The following is a 17,272-nucleotide window of genomic DNA, read 5'->3' as shown; positions in this document are numbered from 1 at the left end:
ATTCAAAACTTTTTCTGCTGTTATGATTTGGAGTTATCACATACCTTAGGAGCACTGGCCCTTTAAGTGCCATTGCCAAACAGTTGCATGCTGGGGGTTATTTTTATCTATAATATATTCCTCCTCTTCCCTTTATTTACCTGCCTAGCTGCAATGCATGATCCTCTGCTCACTTGTGTTTACAAGCAAGGCTGAGGTGACTCAGCGATTGGAGGAGAAAAGGAAAAAAGTTAAGGGGAGAAATTACATCAGTATTTAGCCTCAGCTGTGGGCAAAAGACATGGTTCCCAGTTCCCACCAGGAAAAGAATTATCTTCATTTAGGGCTGGTGCACACCGAGCGGCTTTTTGGGCGTTTTCAGATCCGCTTGCGGCTGCGGATCTGCTTGGTCAATGTATCTCAATGGGGTGGTGCACACCAGAGCGGCAGGCGTTTTGCAGAAACGAAAAATGCCTGGGTGAGGCATTTTTTGGATTTCGGATGCGTTTCTGCCTCAATGTTAAGTATAGGAAAAACGCAAACCGCTCTGAAAAACGGCACTTCAGAGCGGTTTTGCAGGCGTTTTTGTTACAGAAGCTGTCCAGTAACAGCTTTACTGTAACAATATATGAAATCTACTATACTGAAAACCGCAGCAGCAATCCGCAAAACGCTAGCAAAACGCCTCATAAAAATAAAAAAAAGCGTTTAAAAATCTGCTAGCATTTTGCGGATCTGCTAGCGGGTTTTGGTGTGCACCAGCCCTAACAGCAGATTAGAAAAAGAGGTAGTGCAGAAAATGCATATCTACCAATCAACAATTTTCCTGTTTCACATAGTTGTTTTCTAGGAGAAAATAATTGTAACCACTTATAAAATGTAGTAGTTAATTTCTCATCCCTTTATTTACAGTATTTACTAGATATGATCATTTTGTATTTCAGATTCATTTTCTAATTTAAAAGAAATGCATTATTTATTGACTGTGTACTAGTATAAATATATAATGTTTAAGCTTAATGTTTCACCTACTTTTGTGCCTTGTTTTGTACCTGGAACAGATTTTTGACATACTAATTGCTGCTTTGTAAGCTCACATAGGTCCAAGATGAGCAGTGCTAAAATTTATTTACTAGTCAACAAGACTTTTTAAGTTCCAACCCCTTGTTTTGTCTGGGAAATTTTATACCTACAGCAGATGCCAGATTTACTGCTTTATGGTAAAGCTACAAGTCATTTACAGCGAGTTGAAATATTTGGAAATTTCCACATATGTTGGAAAACAAAACTGGTTTCATTTCATCTTAATATAGTGTGAGAAAAAGTTTCATTTGACTTGATTGAATAGTTCAGATATTGACAATAACTAAAAATAGCTTCTGCTTAGCTAATTCATCCTTAAGCAGGATGGGACTTTCTGGACAGCAGTTTGAGCTTATTTTTTTTTTTTTATTATTTAGAAATTCTTAGCTTACTGCAGATTGAAAAACAAAGTTAATTTTAATCACTTCACCACTGAGGGGGTTTACCCCCTGACCACCAGAGCAATTTTCACCTTTCAGCGCTCCTTCCATTCATTCGTCTATAACTTTATCATTACTTATCACAATTAAACGATCTATATCTTGTTTTTTCCACCACCAATTAGGCTTTCTTTAGGTGGGACATTATGCCAAGAATTATTTTATTCTAAATGTGTTTTAATGGGAAAATAGGAAAAATGTGGGAAAAAAATTATTTTTCAGTTTTCGGCCATTATAGTTTTTAAATAATGCATGCTACTGTAATTAAAACCCATGAAATGTATTTGCCCTTTTGTCCCGGTTATAAAACCATTTAAATTATGTCCCTATCACAATGTTTGGCGCCAATATTTTATTTGGAAATAAAGGTGCATTTTTTTTCAGTTTTGCCTCCATCCCTAATTACAAGCCCATAGTTTATAAAGTAACAGTGTTGTACCCTCCTGACATAAATATTTAAAAAGTTCAGTCCCTAAGGTAACTATTTATGTATTTTTTTTATTGTACATTTTTTTATTTATTTTTTATTACAAAAAAAAAAAAATTGGGAGTGTGGGAGGTAATGAGTTAATTTTTTGTGTAAAAGTAATTTATTTGTATGTAAAAAATGTGTAGGGTGTAGTTTTACTATTTGGCCACAAGATGGCCACAGTAACTTTTTGTTTTAATGCGACCTCCAAGCGTCCTTCCGGAAGCTTGGAGGAAGTACTTGGAGGCTGGGTAAGTTTGTATCTTTTCACAATGATCGCGCTGCCCATCGGAGAGCAGCGGATCATTGCGGGGCTTAGATCAACGAACGGGAATGGATTTTCCCGTTCATTGATCTCCGGGCGAGCGGGCGGCGGCGTGTTTACGAGCGGGAGCACGGGCAGCTGCGGGAGCGCGGAAAGTACGTATTTCTCCGTCCCTGGGGGTTGAAGGATGGAAAAAGGGACGGAGAAATCCGTACGGGCGGGGGTAAAGTGGTTAATACCATTAAGCTGCAAAAAAAATTAATGCAGCACTTCTCTATGGTTATGGCAATTTTACTTATTTGTAAGAAAAGTCTTGGAATCTAGAATCCAAGCTGCCGGGACAGGTTACAACTTTGGTCTGGATTTTGAGGCCTGAGGGCCGGTGCACACCAGAGCGGCTCTGGAGTGTTTTTTAAAACACTTGCAGAGGGGAAACCGATTGGCTAATGAAAGTGAATGGGATGATGCTCACCAGAGCGGTTCATTTGTTCCACAAACACTAACTCGGGGGCTGCAGCATTTTTTAGATTTCTGAGGCGTTTCTGCCTCAATGTTAAAGTATAGGAAAGTGGAAAACTGCTCTAAAAAACGCTAAATCAGAGCGGGTTTCCAGGAGTTTTTGTTACAGGAGCTGTTCAGTAACAGCTTTATAAAGCAGCAGAGGAATGTTTGGGAGTGAGTATTTCCCTTTGTGTGTTTGGTAAGTAACAGCTTTACTGTAACAATATATGAAATCTGCTACACAAAAACGCTCCACAAACACTACGTATGTTTAGAAAACCTCTCTAAACATGCCTAGAATGGCTCTGAAACAGTGGCGTAGCTAAGGAGCTGTGGGCCCCGATGCAAGTTTTACATTGGGGCCCCCCAAGCACTCTATACATAACAATTGATATGGCACACCAAAACCTGCCAATGGCAACTACAGTGTCAGAGGTGGAAGAAGGGGATGGGGAACAGTGTGTTACTGATTACCACTATTCAAAGTATCTATAGAAGTGATTATTATGAGCACAGGGCCAATAGAGAGCTAATACTGTAGTTGAGGGAGGGCCCTTCAGGACCCCTCTAGCCCAAGGGCCCTGATGCGGTCGCAACCTCTGCAACCCCTATTGCTACGCCCCTGCTCTGAAATCTGCTTCAAAAACTTCTAGCGTTTTGCAGATCTGCTAGAGGTTTTTGGAGTGCACTGGCCCTGAGTTACTTATTACTTGGGTTATAAGGGAACAAAAGTGGAGGTAGTATGTCCAGAATGGACAAAAGCAGCAAAAAAATATTTTTACTGACAATATAACCCTTATTTGCTCTCTATAAAAGTTTGCTGAAGTTTAATTTTATTATTATTATTATTTTTATTTGTAAAGTATAATACCTGTGTGTAATATAAAATATGTGTTGTTCTGTTGCCAGATGTTGTCAGTTGATGATGGAACATTTTTAAAATGATGTATAATTTAACAAATACAACAAAAATGTAACAAATGTAAATGTTGGTTTGGGGCCATTTTAAGAAAACAGGACTGGAATTTAAAATACTTAAAAATCTCAGCTATTTATAGGTTATGTTTTCATCATCAAGGCAGTATGCAAAAATATAAAGTGGTGTTAGTAATCAACAATGAAGGGCAAATATAATAGTTGATTTAAATAATTGATTTATAGCATGCCTCTCTTTTTTTTTTTTTTCAAAATCCAAAAGCAAATTTTAAGGCTACACAACTGATTTTGCATTTATCATGTTTTCTGGACTTAAAAATAAACTAACAATTGATACAGGTGAATGTGGTATTTTTTCCATAATCCTCAAAACATTATTGTAAAAATGATCATGAATTTATTATACAAACTTTTGTATTTATAAAACTGAATGAGATGTTAAAATATCACTGTTAGAGTTCTGTATTGCTACAAAAATTCAATATTTTTCTCAAAAAGGGGAAAACTGATTAGCCCATGCAATGCATTTTTCACAAAAACAAAACCGATAAATAGTCCCTTCTCTTAACCACTCTGAAGGAACAGAAATCTTCAAGACAGAACAAGACACATAGGCCTCGATTCATAAAGCATTCCCCCATGCAGTAATGCTGAAAACCGCTGACTTTACTGAGCACTTAGCAAAATGTCAATTCATAAAAGCTGTTTCCACATGAAAAACTAAAATTCCCAAGCAGTGAGGTAAATAGAGATGGCCCGAACAGTTCCAGGCGATCTTCCGGGGGTTCGCGATCGCGGATAACCGCAAACTTTACCGGAAGTTCGATTCGCCCCCATAGTACACCATTAGGATCAACTTTGACTCTCTACATCACAGTCAGCAGGCACATTGTAGCCAATCAGGCTACACTCCCTCCTGGAGCCACTCCTCCCCTTATAAAAGGCAGGCATCGCCGGCCATTTTACTCACTCCTGTGCCTTAGTAAATAGAGAAGGGACAGCTGCTGCAGACTCTCTCATAGGGAAAGATTAGTTAGGCTCTTGTAGGCTTCTTAGCTTGCTCCTTGCTGATTCTTATTGCTAAAATAGCCCAACACAACAGCTCTTTTGAGAGCTAATCTTGTTCTTCTGATTATTTTTTTCTGTGTGTCCCACTGACACTGGCATAGACAGCCTTGATAATTCATACTGTGTGTGCCACTGCCAGGCCCAGCACATTCAGTGACTACCTGTGTGTGTGTGACAGGTGCACATTACCCATCACTGCATATACCTACCTGTTGTTCACTGTGCACCCACCCACCTACGTGAGCGCACGCAGGGTCACTGTGCCTGTCCGCTACCTGTCTGTGTGTGACAGGTGCATATTGTAATACCCATTACTGCATATACCTACCTACCTGTTGTTCACTGTGCATCCACCCACCTATGTGAGTGCACGCAGTGTCATTGTGCCTGTCCGCTACCTGTCTGTGTGTGACAGGTGCACATTGTAATACCCATTACTGCATATACCTACCTACCTGTTGTTCGCAGTGCACCCACCTACCTACGTGAGCTGAGCGCACGCAGTGTCACTGTGCCTGTCCACTACCTGTCTGTGTGTGACAGGTGCACATTGTTATACCCATCACTGCATATACCTACCTGTTGTGTTCAGTACACCCACCTCATCACTGCATATACCTACCTGTTGTGTTCAGTGCACTCCCCTACCTACGTGAGTGCACGCAGTGTGATATACCACTCCGTGCATACCTGTTAACTGCACCTGTGTGACTGCACATTGTATTATACCTGGCAGTCAGTGCATACCTTTCACTTGAATGGATGGCAGACTTGCCCTCCATAACAGATTCTTGTTACAGGTAGTACAGTCTATCAGTGTCATCTAAAGCAGGGCCTCAAAAGTCCTCCTTTTGGTCACTACCTCGGGACGTGCATGCCATGCCTGCTGCCTTCTTTGGATGTGTGGTAGCCGTTCCTGCTCCTTTGCCCACAGCGTGCCTGCAGCCTTCCTTGGATGTGTGATGGTGGTAGCCGTTTCTTAGGCTCCCACTCTGGACCGGAATCAAACCAGGATTCCCCGGCCATTACCAGTGGTCACTCACAATAGCAGACTTGCCCTCCATAAAAGATTCTCGTTGCAGGTACTGAACAGCAAGCAGAACAAGTATTTAAAAAAATAGATGTAAGTTTTAACAATGGTAGAGAAAGAACCATTGAAAGTTGAAAAGGCAGTCAGACATTACCTGACATCACTGAGTGAGGAAGACCAATATCGCCATGTTGCGCAGTAGTTCAGCATGGCCGTCACTACGCAAACAGCTGTTTGCGGTGCGTTACACAGTGAGTTTGGTGTGTCAGTGTGAAGCAGTACTCTAATTACACTCCCTGATTGATGTATACACATGCAACATGTTTTAAAGCACTTTAGGCCTCCAATTTAGCATTCAATGTGATTTCTGCCCTTAGAATGCTGCTTTGTATCGAATCCAGATTTTTCCCTGGGACTTTTGGCATCTATCCCACTCCGCCATGCCCCCCTCCAGGTGTTAGACCCCTTGAAACATCTTTTCCATCACTTTTGTGGCCAGCAGAAGTGTTTCTAATTTTCAAAGTTCGCCTCCCCATTGAAGTCTATTGTGGTTCGTGGAAGTTCGCGTGAACCAAACTTTTGGCGGAAGTTCGCGAACCCGGTTTGCGAACCGAAAAACAGAGGTTTGGGCCATCTCTAGAGGTAAATTACCGCCTTGTGTGGCGAACACCTTCAGCCCATGTCGGTAAATGTCAGTAAATTACGTACAAAGATAGTGACGTAGGGAGGTCACTTTGTCGGTCAGCTGGGTATATAGTGGTGTACACCAGTGATCAACAGGTCTCTAGATAAATATATATACACATATGGGGAGGGACCCAGCACATATTAGCCGTTATTGGTCGGTCTCACCTTCGTCATTAAATATATATATACACATCTAAAAAGCACACCGCTAGTGTAATGTGAGGTCTTTGCTGATCCCCTCCAGGTGGCTGAAAATCAGTCAACAAGTACTGGGATGTAGCTATTCACATCACAGCAGGGTACTAATACAAATGCAAGTGCAGGCATCTGGCATTTAAGAGTATGGTTAGTGTATTCTGCAGTGAATATTTGATACAAGATTCCCATCACTCACAATCAACCAAGATACTCCTACATAGTAGCAATTGGCCATAAAATGCCTTCACAGAAGGTATAAAGCTGAGGTAGCGATTGGGTGATATATTTACAATAATTACAGTGCAGGTGTCATTCAACTAGGACTAGTTTCACTCTATAAAAAAAGCTTCCTCAAGAAATAGAACACACAGTGTACAAATCATAAAAAGTAATCCCCCCACCAAGAAATCCCCCAGCAATATAGCCCAAGACAGAGCTGGAGCAGGCAATGAGCACTGCCCTTATATACAAACACTAATGGCTGCTTCAGCCACGCCTGTATGTGTATCCACCCACCTCAGTGTTGCTACATCCATGCTCCCAGGTCCCTCCATAGCCCCCAGACGTTTTTCCCAGCAGTAATCCAGCGCCAGGAGATTAGCATAGAGTCATACAGCTTGACTATGCTGTATCATGTTAGAGGAAGTGATGTCAGCGGAAGGTTTCGCCCAGACGTCACTGATTGGTCAGCAGAGCGGTGCCATGGCAACGCTCGTATGCTTGCAGTGCTGCACCTAATAGGAGAAGGGAGGTGATTGAAAGTCCTCCCTCACCTACTGATTGGAAAGGAGAGCGCCTCCTGGCTTGTTTGTAAACAAGCCAGCATGACAGAACGGGCATAGATCCTGCCCATATGTAAGCACAAACGTAGAACCCAAAATCTGGGATTTTGGGAACCCAAAATCTGCTCATGCATTGGCACAAGAGGATTTATAGCAGGGAGGGGCAAAACAGCTCAGTCTCCTATACTAATGCTCAATTTAACAACCCAAAAATATACCCTCTTAGAGCACATAATTGTGACATAAATATATGTACATGCCTCCCCTGCACTTTCAGAGATCAGTGACAGAGGACCTAGAACATGCCTAGGTACACTGTAGGGCAGAGGTGCCCACACTTTTTCGCTTACATCTGAAAATGGCGCCTGCGAATAATGGCGCACGGTGTTGCCGCTAATCCGTTTCCCGCTTATTGCTATTTAACGTTAAAGCCTTATTGTTATTTAGCGTTAACACACAGAACCCTTTCTGTACCTACCCCTAACCCATAAACCCCCCCTGGTGGTGCCTAACCCTAACCACCCACCTTGGTGTTGCCTAACCCCCTGGTGGTGTATATTGTACTGTAACTATACCTAACCCTACTCTCACACAGAACCCTCCCTTTACCTATCCCTACCCTAAGACCCCCCTGGTGGTGCCTAACCCTAAGACCCCCCTGGTGGTGCCTAACCCTAACCACCCCCCTGGTGGTGCCTAACCCTAACCACCCCCCATGGTGGTGCCTAACCCTAACCACCCCCCAAGGTGGTGCCTAACCCTAACCACCCACCTTGGTGGTGTCTAACCCTAACCACCCCTCTGGTGGTGCCTAACCCCCTGGTGGTGTATATTGTACTGTAACTATACCTAACCCTACTCTCACACAGAACCCTCCCTTTACCTATCCCTACCCTAAGACCCCCCTGGTGGTGCCTAACCCTAAGACCCCCCTGGTGGTGCCTAACCCTAACCACCCACCTTGGTGGTGCCTAACCCTAACCACCCTCCTGGTGGTGCCTAACCCCCTGGTGGTGTATATTGTACTGTAACTATACCTAACCCTACTCTCACACAGAACCCTCCCTTTACCTATCCCTACCCTAAGACCCCCCTGGTGGTGCCTAACCCTAAGACCCCCCTGGTGGTGCCTAACCCTAACCACCCCCCTGATGGTGCCTAACCCTAACCACCCCCCTGATGGTGCCTCACCCTAACCACCCCCCTGGTGGTGCCTAACCCTAACCCCCCCCCCCCTGGTGGTGCCTAGCCCTAACCACCCCCCTAGTGGTGCCTAACCCTAACCACCCCCCTGGTGGTGCCTAACCCTAACCACCCCCCTGATGGTGCCTAACACTAAGACCCCCCCCCCGGTGGTGCCTAACCCTAACCTTGACAGTGTTACATTAAATCCATTCAGCGTTTTGCAGTTAAATAACGTCTGCAGTTTGGCTTATGTAGGGCGCTATTGATAAATAACGTTAGTGTGTGCCACTATTGATAAATAACGTTACTGTGTGCCGTTTTTCGTCTTTTTTCCCTGTGCACCATTATTATGCAGTACTAACGATAAATAGCGATAAGCGTATCTTTTTAATGTGGCGCCATTTTTATGCATAGGCGCTTTGCGCCATTATTCACTGATCCGCACTTTTTCGGCTCGCGAGCTAATTTTAAATTTGCAGAGGCCAGGAGATCTACCAACGTCTCAAATGCTAAGCACGTCCCCCCGCCTTCCCCGCGTAGGTTAGCCAGGTATATGTGCCTGCAGCATAGGTTACGTGCCCTCAGTATAGGTTAGCCAGGTATATGGGCCCTCAGTATAGGTTAGCCAGGTATATGGGCCCTCAGTGTAGGTTAGCCAGGTATATGGGCCCTCAGTGTAGATTAGCCAGGTATATGGGCCCTCAGTGTAGGTTAGCCAGGTATATGGGCCCTCAGTGTAGGTTAGCCAGGTATATGGGCCCCCAGTGTAGGTTAGCCAGGTATATGGGCCCCCAGTGTAGGTTAGCCAGGTATATGGGCCCCCAGTGTAGGTTAGCCAGGTATATGGGCCCCCAGTGTAGGTTAGCCAGGTATATGGGCCCTCAGTGTAGGTTAGCCAGGTATATGGGCCCTCAGTGTAGGTTAGCCAGGTATATGTACCTGCAGCGTAGATTAGCCAGGTCCTCTGGACTCCTGGAACTGGCAGGCAGGCAGGCCACTGGCTAATAAGGATGCAGGGGAGAAGAGGCGGCGAGGAGAGACTCTGGCAGGCCAATAAGGATGCAGGGGAGAAGAGGCGGCGAGGAGAGAGGCGGCGAGGAGAGAGGGAGGAGAGAGGCGGCGCGGCCGCTACGTCATGGCTGGGGGCGGCACCGGGCACGTTACAAGCACGCACGTTGCAGGCTGCCCGCCGCCACCCCCAGCCATGACGTAGCGGCCGCATCGCCTCTCTCCTCGCCGCCTCTCCTCCCCTGCATCCTTATTGGCCAGCGGCCAGCAGCTAAACATGATAAGCTGCTGGCCGCAAACAAACATTTAATGAGACGCGGCCGAGAGGCCGCGATCTACCGAGAAGGTGGTCGCGATCTACCGGTAGATCGCGATCGACCTATTGGGCAGCCCTGCTGGAGTGCGACCAATTATACAGATATGACCTATACACGAGTATAATTGGTCCCACTCCTTTTTCATCCTTTTTTATGTCTCCAACGTCGCTGACTCTACTTCCTGTCAGCTATGTTGGAGACATACAAGACGCAGGCACGCAGAGGGGTGGCGGGGGGCACCATACAAAGTTTTGCAGGGGGTCCAGTGATTTCAAGCTATGCTCCTGCAAGGAACCATATTCAATTAAATTTTTCTCATAAGCTTTCTCCTAGTGGATACTTTTTTTTCTCTCTGTAAAATAAATTTTCAGCACTCTGCAATTAAAAAAGAAAAAAAAATAGGTGTAAAAGTACTGTGAAAATTATTCGGAGTATTTTATTGCTTGCTGGTGGCTTCAAAGGCATTTTATTGATGAAGTGTGAAAATATCACCTAGGAGAATAACTGAATTTAATAATGGCCAAGATCTTTGCGTGAAATATTCTATCAACTTAAACAAATAAGGGTTCTATGGAAACTCCACCTCCTGCTAGAGAAAAAAAAATTATCTAGCAGGAGGTGGAGCTCCTATAGAACCCTTATTTAGAGACAAGTTATATCTGAATTATAGGGGCTATGAACCTCAAATTTCATCCCCAGAACACTGAAACTTTCCGAGGTATCCAAAAATTTCCCAAAGGGATGTTCATAGAGTGCCTCCAAGCATTAGTCTAGTAGTTAATGGCACCAATTTTAAAAAACTCTTCTTTCGCCATCTAATAGGTCTTGTCTGGAAAAGGGTCTCAAGTAGAGAGGGTCAATGAGGTACTAATTATTTATAACATTTAATGCCAACTTTTTGCCAATTGGATCTGAAATTTTGCCAATCTGAAATTCACAACTCCACAGATCAATCCATTTTTGTTTGACTTTGACTAAAAATCGATCAGGGGTATTAATCAGGCAGGATTGAAAATTGGAAACAATGTGTGATTACTAAAGGTGGTCATACATTCTCATTTAATTTCTAGCAAATTCGATTCATCGTAAAAAGTATAGATTAGACAGGATGTAAAATTTAAAACAATCGAGGGCGGGGCAAAAGCATTGGCAGATCGATGGCCTATAGCTTTGCACTGCATCAAACAGTGCAACTCTACAGTTCCCTGCTGAAATCTATTGGAAATCGATGTGCCGTATATGGTAGGAATCAATTCCTGCTGAATCAATTCTTTGGACTAAAAGCCTCACTTTTTCTCCCCCAAAAGTGGGGAAAAAAGTCACTGCGTCTTATAGTCCAAATGCAGGGAGTTCCTGACTTGTGAACGCTGCCAATACAAACCTCCAACCCACCGCAATGTCTGGGACTCCCTGTACTGTGCCCATGCAGAGGAGGACACAGGGGGACACAAAGGGCAGTAGGAATTAGAATGTGAGCCCCACTGAGGGACAGTGAGTGACAAGACAATATACGCTGTACAGCGATACGGAAGATGTCAGCGCTATATAAATACTAAATAATAATAATAGTCTAGGTTTAAGTGAGCCCCATACAAAGAATAGAATTCTTGTTTTAAAGGGTTGAGTTGGGACTGGAAGACCCTGGAATAAGTACAATATTTTAATGTTAATAGATAGTGTACTTTTTTCAGTACATCATTAATTGCCTTAATGCCAAAACTAAACTGTAGCAGTAGCAGCCCCATAGTGTGCCAGGAGTCCAGCGTTTGGGAAATTGGATAGTTAATGGGTGCCGTAACATACTGTATATTTTCCAGAGCTATCTAGGTAAACACAACATTATTCCAACAAGGTACTTAGAGGAAAATCATCAGCTACATTATGTGATTCACGGTCTTAAAAAATGATCAGTTGGGGATTTCCGTTGCTAATTACAATTGTAATGTTTGGCCAGAGGTTACTTTGTTCTGCAGTCTTGAAGGGTCTGGGAATTCCCTTGGTGACATCTTAAAGAATGGACCTACTGTCCCCGCCTGGCAGCTGTGTGTCAGTGCTGAATGGAAAGAAGGACCTCGAGAAAAACTATCATTCCAAAAACCCTTTCACTGCTCTTCCATAAAACCTCAAAACAACAAGTGGCTTCAGTTTTGAATAATATGTGATAGCTGATGTATTCATATACTTGAAAGTGAACCTGAAATGAAGGGAAAAAAAAGATTTATACATCCCTTGGGTTTCCTCCAGCCCCCTTCACACTGATTAGTCCCTCACCGTCCTCCTCTATTGTCTTGGGGGCTTACTGCGCATGCAAGGCCAGACTGCGTGTGCCTCCCACCGCGCTCCTGACGACGGTAGAGTACAACTGTGCAATGGGGGACCGTGCACACCCGGACTGTGCCTGCGCCAACTGGCCCCAATTGGCTGAATTACTGGGCCAGATTGCGGAGGCTGCAAGCGGCAACGAGGGAGCGATCAGGCTGAAGGGGGCTGGAGGAAGCCCCAGGTATGTATAAAACTGTTATTTCCTTCGTCTCAGTTACACTTTAATAGGGGGGCCCTGTGAGTGAAGCACGCCTTCTCGGCGAACAGCACCGGCCGCGTAGCGCCGCTATTGCAGCAATGCTTGCACGGGTAATTCAGGGTTCTGGCAACTGCCGGATCCCAAATTACTTCTTCCCCTGAGTTGTTGCGACTCGGAGGGGAAATAGTATTTAACAGCGCCAGGTATTTCAGTGGCAGCAGAGTATGTCCCTTAGAGATACTGAGGTGCCCCTTATCAGTCATAAGGATTGCAGCAGTCTCATCCTTCTGCCACACTTCAGTCGCTGTTTGGTTATGGTTTTTCTTTGGTCACTTTTATAGAGTTCTGCATGGTAGACCGTTGGGGGCACACAACACCTCTGATTGGCTGCCTTATTATTAACCAGTCCATGTTCTTTGATGCGACTCTCATGTCCTAATTTGTCCTCCTAAAGATTCCAGGATGTGAGAGTCATGTCCTGCACTTAATATCGCTGCTGCACACGTGTGCGCATGCACATGACCATTGTTCTTTTCGGCAGGACACAGAGGCAAGGAGGAACTCAACACTGGGACAAGCAGGGCTGCTTCTAGACCTTTTACTGCCTGAGACAAACTTGTGAGGATGCCCCCTTCCCCTTTGATTTGGAATGATCTCACAGCACCCATCAATTTATTCTGCTTCACTTAATGTTCTCACATGACAAGCTGCAGCTCAACACAATAGCACACTGGCTGGCGGCGAGTCTGTGACAAACAAACTGCTCACCCTCAGCCACTCCATTCCTCCTCATTCAGGACAGCAGTGTCACCTCCTCCCTTCTGCTGTGCAAGTCAAATGACTGCTCTCCTGCCTCCCCCCTCCTCACTCACTGTCAGACTCCTCACACAACACAACAAGCTGCTTTTCCCCAATGATGACCTCTTCACCTATCTCTCCTTTTGTTTCTCCTCCTACTCTCAGGCTTTGTTCACATCTGAAATCGAAATCACTCACGCCAGCGATTTTTGTACCTTTTTTTTGCCTCCTGGTGCTCCACTGTGCGCTATAATTTTTTATAAAGCGCTTTTCTAACCGCTTTTGCTGAACGGTTCATTTTTCACTTTGTGACGTCAGTCAGGAAGTGAACTTTTTCACCCAGAAATTAATAAATACAATGCATTTATTCATGGAAGCGCTGGGGAAATCGCTATACAAAGCGCTTTTTAAAGCGCTTTGCGATTTCCCTATACCTTCCATTGAGCAAATGGAAGAATCCAGATAATCCGCACACTTCGTATGAACCAAGTTCAAAATTTAATCAGAACATTGTGACACAAGCAATTCCATAAACCAACGATTCGTTTCGGGGCCACGCAGGGTCCCCTTTGTCAAGGCAGTAAAACACAGAATAGTGACTGTTTTACTGCCTTGACAAAGGGGACCCTGCGTGGCCCCGAAACGAATCGTTGGTTTATGGAATTGCTTGTGTCACGATGTTCTGATTACATTTTGAACTTGGTTCATACGAAGTGTGCGGATTATCTGGATTCTTCTATTGACTTTTTTTTGATCCTGCACCTCCATGGTAGGTGTGCAGTTCCCCCGTGGATCTTGTTCCATTGAGCAAAAACGCTCAGAAAATGGTACAGGCAGCGCTTTGCTGAGCAGATCAGAAACGAACCGCTCAGATGTGAACACTCTCATAGGGAATCATTGCACACGCACTTTTAGGGGCATTTTTAAAATTGCCAGCGCTTAAAAAATCCGAAAACGCCCTAAGTGTGAACAAGCCCTGACTGCATGCTGCTAGTGTAAACACACAGTACAAACATGCTGCGCCTCCAATCTCTGTGCCTGATGCAAATATTTCACCTTGCTTCATGAAAGAACCGGCCCTGGGGACAGGAGTGCATTTCCTTTCCTCGCTCCACCTCACGTGGTCTCCCCTCACGTGGAAAGCAACAGGGGTTATTATTGCCCCAGTGGTACGGGGCTACATGCTTGCTGGGGCTCTTTCCATACTGCCCTTCCTTTATGGTTGAATACTGGGGGAATCCTACTTTTTGTTTTTCTTTTGACAACTTTTTTTTTTAATTCCCCCACGTTTTACACAGTTCTTATGCCCTTGTGTGTTCAGGCACATTTCCTAAAGGACCACTATTGCGAAAAAGTCAGACATATAAAATGTGTATTTCTCCAAGAGTAAAACGCACTATAAATTACTTTTTTTTTTGCTGACACTTACAGTAGTTAGTAAAAAGCTGACAGATATGATAGATATAAATGTTATTTGTCTGTGTGTCTTTGTCTTTTTATGCAAATATATGCAGCTTGACAATGGACCAATCAATTAAAACCTGGGTGGGACTTGACTTGATATTTTCAAGCTAAATATATTTGCATAAAAATTTACATAAATTTGCATACACTCAGAAATATTTGCATCTCATTGATGATCCCTACTCCAGAAAGCCAAATTGTCACCCACCTGATAACTGATGGTAAAGTGTGATTATGGATACTGCTCTCCTTGCTTCACATAGTTATAATCCATACCTCCCATCCGTGGAGCGGATCGTTCAGAAACAGCCTTATCAGTCTGCCGACAGCGTGTACACACGTGCTACTGTCGGCTGAACGTCCGCCCAGCAGGAGGGTCTGACGGACCCGTTGTTGGCGGCGGTATGGCGCGTGTAAGCACCTTTATACTAGCTTTCCTCCGCGGGCCTCCATGTCTGCTGCCCTGCTGAGAGAGCTACAGAGGAGCCTAGATGGGGATGGCTTTTGGCTGATAAAGTGTATATTTGATGTCTCCAGAGTGTGGGAGGAAGGTCAGCTCAGTACATCAATAAAGTATTCTACATCAAAGTCTGCAGTCCTAATCCAATCACCCTTTGTCACAACTTCTCTCCCTCCCCACATAGGCATGTACCAGGGGAGACCTAAGCGGATCAGAGATGAAGAACTAACTATAACAAGTAACTTGTCTATATATCTTATCTAAAGTTTAGATAGTTTACACAGAAAATCTAGCTGCAGACAGCTTCAATAGAATATGATTATTTCTTCCTGTGATACAATGACAGCAGCCATGTTGTTTGTAAACATTACACAGAGGCAGGCTTATCTGCACCATCAGCACTCAGCCTGTGAAAAAAAACTAATCCCCTCTCCTCCCTCCTCCCCTCTGCCTCTGAAATCAATGGCTAGTAACACCTCCTCCTGCCCAGACTGAGCTCCCGTGAGCCCTTGCTACTACCAGGATATCTGAAAATCTGTGGGCGTGGTTTATTTAGTTCATAGGAAACAAGAGTATTAATACAAAAACAAAAAAGGATTTGACTTGAGGAATCTATATATATAAAATCGTATGTATGTGTGTGTGTGTGTGTGTGTGTGTGTGTGTGTGTGTGTGTGTGTGCGTGCGTGCGTGCGTGCGTGCGTGCGTGCGTGCGTGCGTGTGTGTGTGTGTGTGCCGCGATCACGCGAAAACCGCTTGACCGATTTGAACGAAACTTGGTACACAGATCCCTTACTACCTGGGATGATATGTTCTGGGGGTCTCGCGGCCCCCCTGCACATGTGGGTGGAGCTACGAACAGCCAATCAGATTCCACCCATTCAAGTCAATGGAAAAAATGTAAAAGGCTGCCATTCTCACAGTAATCAAGCCAGAGTCCCCACACTTGGCACAGTTGGTCACTTGGTGACCGAGGTTACAAATCCAGGAAAAGTGGGCGGAGCATAAAACAGCCAATCAAATTTCAGCCGTTAATTTTAAATGGAAAAATGTAAACTGCAGCCATTCTTAGACTGTTAATCGCAGGGTTCTCAAACTTGCCACACTTGGTCACTGGGTGAATGCGATTAAGATTCAAGAAAATGGGTGGAGCCTACAACAGCCAATCAAAATTCACCTATTGATTTTCAAGGGGAATATTTAAACTGCTGCTATTCTTACACTGTTAATGGCAGAGGCTTCAAACTTCCTACAGTCGGTCATTGGGTAACTGGGGTCCAAATTCACTAAAGGGGCGGGGCCACATACAGCCAATCAGATTTCCTTAGTGGATAAACTGCTTCCATTCACACATTTTTGATGCCAGGAACCTGAAAGCTCACAAACTTGGTCATTGAGTGACTGTGTGTCAAGGTTACAAAAAGTGGGCAGAGCCAAAACAACTTTTACTGGGAAAATATAAACTGCAACCATTCTTACACCGTTAATGGCAGGGTTCTCAAACTTTGCACAGTTGGTCATTGGGTGACAGATTAAGATTTTAGAAGGTGGGTGGAGCCTACAACAGCCAATAAAAATTCACCTTTTGATTTTCAAAGGGAATATTTCATCTGCTACCATTCTCTTATACTGGTAAAAGCAGATGCCTCAAACCTGGTACAGTTGGTCACTGGGTGACTAGGGTCCAAATTCAGGAAGGGGGCAGAGCTACAAACAGCCAGATTTGTTTATTTTTCAATGGGAATATACAAAGTATTGATACCAAGGACCCCAAAGCTGATAAACTTGATAATTGAGTGACTGTATGTCAAGGTTAGAAAAAGTGGGCGGTGCCAACAACTTTATTTTTTACATTGCAGGGTTCCCAAACTTTACACAATTGGCCACTGGGTGACTGGGATGAATATTCAGAAATGTGGGTGGAGCCTACAACAGCCAATCAAAATGAACCTATTGATTTTCAAGGGGAATATTCACATTGCTACCATTCTTACACTGTTAGTGGCAGAGGCCTCAAACCTGATACAGTCAGTCATTGGGTGACTGGGGTCCAAATTCACTAAAGGGGTGGAGCCACAAAC

General features: G+C 44.2%; 1 long non-coding RNA gene across 4 annotated transcripts in view; it reads right to left on the bottom strand.

The window, feature by feature from the left end:
- The window catches only part of LOC137547329 (uncharacterized), a 235,422-nt gene extending 228,134 nt beyond the window's left edge, over positions 1 to 7,288 (bottom strand). For all 4 annotated transcript variants that reach the window (XR_011026564.1, XR_011026563.1, XR_011026565.1 and 1 more), the window contains exon 1: positions 7,173 to 7,288. This is a non-coding gene — a long non-coding RNA (uncharacterized lncRNA). The remainder of the gene's footprint in view (positions 1 to 7,172) is intronic.
- Positions 7,289 to 17,272: the final 9,984 nt, after the last annotated feature.

The sequence above is a fragment of the Hyperolius riggenbachi genome, chromosome 2, assembly GCF_040937935.1.
Source record: "Hyperolius riggenbachi isolate aHypRig1 chromosome 2, aHypRig1.pri, whole genome shotgun sequence".
In the NCBI taxonomy this organism is placed as follows: domain Eukaryota; kingdom Metazoa; phylum Chordata; class Amphibia; order Anura; family Hyperoliidae; genus Hyperolius; species Hyperolius riggenbachi.
This window is presented reverse-complemented; position numbering and strand designations above follow the sequence as displayed.